Source organism: Frankliniella occidentalis, unplaced genomic scaffold (assembly GCF_000697945.3).
Source record: "Frankliniella occidentalis isolate FOCC.00 unplaced genomic scaffold, Focc_3.1 Scaffold2523, whole genome shotgun sequence".
NCBI lineage: Eukaryota > Metazoa > Arthropoda > Insecta > Thysanoptera > Thripidae > Frankliniella > Frankliniella occidentalis.
The window spans coordinates 1-3888 of record NW_026269604.1 but is presented as its reverse complement, the minus strand read 5'-3'; positions in this window follow the sequence as shown (position 1 = coordinate 3888).

The window sequence follows — 3888 nt, the reverse complement described above, 5'->3', positions numbered from 1 at the left end:
TGGTCGCTCCGTTTGATTGGCGCCCGAGAGACAGCTGCCGGCGCCGCGTCCAGGACCTCCGGCCGGGGCTGCAGAGACCCTGGAGAGACCCGCCCGGGGAAGGGTTATGAATGGCGCCCCGTGCAATTATTTAGCGCCGGGTTAGTCGGAACCGGCGGGGCGGGGCCGGCCGGGCATCGCGTGCGCTGGACCCTCACAGAACTCTTTCGCGGAAAATCGGTGAGAGGAGCAGGGATCGTCACGACGACGATCAAGGGGGAGAAGCAGGCGGAGGTGGAAGCAGGCGCGGGTGGGCTGCAGCAAGTGTCTCGCCTGCGCTCGCTGGCCAGGGCCGTTGCCCTCCCTGGAGCTGGAGGATCTGGAGTTGTGTCTGGAACAGTGGGCTTCGGCAGTGCCGGCACTGCCCCCTCCTGTCTCATCTGCTCGCGGGCCCTGAGCGTTTGCCCCTTCTTCCTGGAGCGAGGACCCTACTGGAGGATCCTGGAGGGGTGTCTGGGAGGTCTGCTTGGCGGGCCGAGGGGGTATTTTAAGTTTGAGCAGTCGCATTCACATTCACATTCGTGCGATGTTTCCGATTGCGCCGTCCCGCTGCCGCGCGCCATGCAAAGAAGACTCGATTCTTCTCTCGCTCGCCCGGCCCTCTGGCCCGGCCGGGCTGTCCCCGGATGTCCTTGGATGTCCCGGGTCCGGCCGGCGCGGCCCTACCCGGCTCAGGCCCTCCCCTCGGGCATCCAATTGCTTCCCAGTTCCAGGCGCCTTGTCGACTGTTGACGTATTCGGGGAGCGTCGCCGTCCCACCCCCGCTACCCACCGCGCCTGGCCAGGGCGTGGCGCGGTGGGGCGCGGCGGGGCGCGGCGGGGAGGTGAAGTGGCCTGACACCCCCCGCCAAGGCAAGGACGGTCTGCGCCGCGCAGCGTCGTCGGCCAAAGTAGATCCGGGCCCAGCCAGCCTGGCCAGGCCAGGCTGAATGGTCGAGTACACACGAGTTTGCATTTCGTTCGCACATTCCTTCTTCAAACAAAGGGCGGGATCAGGACCGGAATACAGATCAACAAATAAAGATTTTTTTCCGCTGCCCCCCGTCTACTGCGGAGGACGCTGGGGACTGGAACTAGAAGCAACGAGGTAGGAGGTAGGAGGCATTCCAATGGTCTTCGCAATGTTCCGCGTTCCGCGGTCGAGTTGCCAAGTGCCGAGCATGGACGACCCGGGGATACCTCGTCAGCGCGGAGAGATGTTGGAGAACGTGGCGTGGCCGTGGCGGGCGCGGAGTTATGGGTGGTGCGAGGGACGTTAGCCACCAGGCTAAGCTAGACTTAGTTTAGACCCACCAACGTCCGTCGAGTGCTCGCGGGTGACCCTCACCCCTCGCTAGAGCCGGTCTTCTGTACCCGGCGGCCGGGGTCCAGGGTCCATGGAAGTCCCGCGGCGCTGCTGCTGCCCAACTGGTTGGTGCTCCTGGAGGCTCCAGGGTGCGCGCGCCTTGGCCGGGGTGTGAGTTTCGACCGACACATTCCTGAGGGGTCTCGAGGCCCTTTGGTTCGGAGAGGGTGCTGCCGGCCGCGGCTTTGCACACAGTGCGGCGAGAGTTGAACAAGGTGCTCAAAAAATCGCCATGGAGGAGAAGGGGGAGGAGGGTACAGAGAGCGGGTGCGCGCAGAGCGCGCGGGCAACCAGTGCGTGCTATTTCAGTCAACACGTGTGAAGTTTACATCAATATTGACTTTCGCGAAAGCAGCGCCTCGTCCGAATATCCGCAGGGGAGATCCTTGCTAACGCGGAGCGCCCACGGCCAAACCACCCCCGTCGTCCTATTGAAAGGATAGGGATGGTGTAGGGGAGGGCGAGCAGGAGGAGGAGGCGGAGGAGGCGGAGGTAAAAGGAGAGGAAGAAGAAGGAAGGCGGAGTGGAGTGTGTGTGAGTGTGTGCGTGTGTGTGTGTGCAGCGTGCAGGTAAGAGTGAGAAGGAGAAAGGAGTCACCTGGTCGCGACCGCCCGCGGCCGCACAATGGAGGGGCAATGAGAGCGGGGAGGCGCGAGCCAGCAGCGCGTACAATGAGCCGCCAAGAGGCTGGCCGCGGCCGCCCCGCCCCTGCCCGCCCCGGGAGTCTAATGAGCAGGGGAGCACTCCACGCCTCCACTTCCAGCCAAGCACCACCCCTGGACCGAAGCACCGGAGAAAAACTAAAGGGCACTCCATTATTCTCTTCGCGCACAGGTGGCAAGTGCCGGGCAGGTGCAGGTGGACTTCGGCGGGCAGCTGTGGGTGCGCAGCTGCGCAGCTGCAGGTGCGTGGACAAAATGAAGGGGGAGGGGCCGACCCCTGCTTCTCGCTGGCCCGACCCGTGGCGCCGGGTCCGGCCGGGGCGGCGGTGGGTGGACCTCGCGCCTCGCGCGCTGCGTTATATAGTGGTGGTCCGGCTGAATATTGTCCCCGCTGGTCGCCGTGGCGACGCTGCGTGGCGGGGCGTGGCGGGGCGTGGCAGGCAAGGCGTACCGGGCGATCGAATCGCTGGAGGGTGAGGCGCGGGGCGCGGCGTCCCGTTGCGTCCCGTGCCATGGTCCCAGCAGCCCCAGCAGCGGGTCTGGACAGAAGGGGCCGGGCCGGGCCGGGCCGGGCGAGGAGGAGATGCGCGAGAGAGAGGCGAGCTAGGCGAGAGAGCAGGGGCCCCTCCCCCTTCCCCTCATGCATACGCAGAGAGCTAGCGCCAGCTAGCGCCTGACCATCCGCCCACATCGGCCCGCCCGTCGGCCCGCCCCACCCCCTAACTTGCCCCCTCTCGCTCGACCGCGCTCCCCGCCCCCACCCGCGCCTCCTCCCCGCGCGCCCTGACGGCCATCTTAGAGCGGGGAGGGAGGGTGGCGGCGCGGGGCGGGGCGGGGCGCGGTGCGGAGGGGCGCCAGGACACTCTCAGATAACCCCTTCGCTCGCTCGGCTCCGCACACTCTGACCGACCGAGCGACCTGGTTCGTTATTCGGAGATTTTAACGGCATGAGAAAATTAACTCTGCTGGACGGGACGGTGCGGTGAGCGGGGAATCCTAGTCCTTATTCTTCCCGCCTTTTCGGACACCCCTTCTCCTCGTTCCCGGCCGCCCCCGCCCCCGCCGCCCCCCGTCTGCGACCCGTCAGGAAGAGAAAAAGTTTTCCCCCTGCGCCCCAGCCACCCACCCTTTCACCCGCCATCGGCGGCGGTGGCGGCGTACCTTTCACTTTTTACCCGGTGCGTGCCCTGCCGACCCTGCCGCGGGGGCGCTCTGGGATTACTAGGATTTGAGCCAGTCGCGTGGCTCGATTAATTTTTTAAAGACCCTTCCCTCCTTCTCTCTCTTTTCCCCTCTCACTTACGCTAATTTTTTTCCTCCGCTCGACCCTCACCCACCCCTCTCCAATCCGTCAGCGGAAACCGCCTCCGCGCGGCGCCGGAGCGACGTGGCAGGGCTTTCCAAATTCATCACCGTCTCGTCTGCCGCCGTGCGGTGCCGGCCCTGCTCGCTCCGCTCCGCGACGGCGTGCATTGCGTGCTCCGGGGCGTGGCGCGGCCGCGGTGTGCCAGCGCCGTGCCAGCGCCGTGCCTTGTCGTGGCCCGGCCGCACGATCTTATGCTCCTCTCTCTATCTCTCTCTCTCGTCTCTCTCACCTCTTTCCCTCCCCCACCTCTCCCTCTCGCCACCTCTGTTCTCCTCCTTCTAACCCATCCGCCTCCATATTCTCCCTCTCTCTCGCACACCCACCCCTCCTCGCCCCTCTCCTGGACGAGATGCCATGGGATGGGCGAACTTGAGGGCGAATATGGAGTGGGTGGCCAGCGGGGCCAAAGCCAATCGATGCGGCGGCGGTGGAGGCAGCAGAGGGGGCGTGTCAGAGAGGGGAGGGGAGGGGGGGGG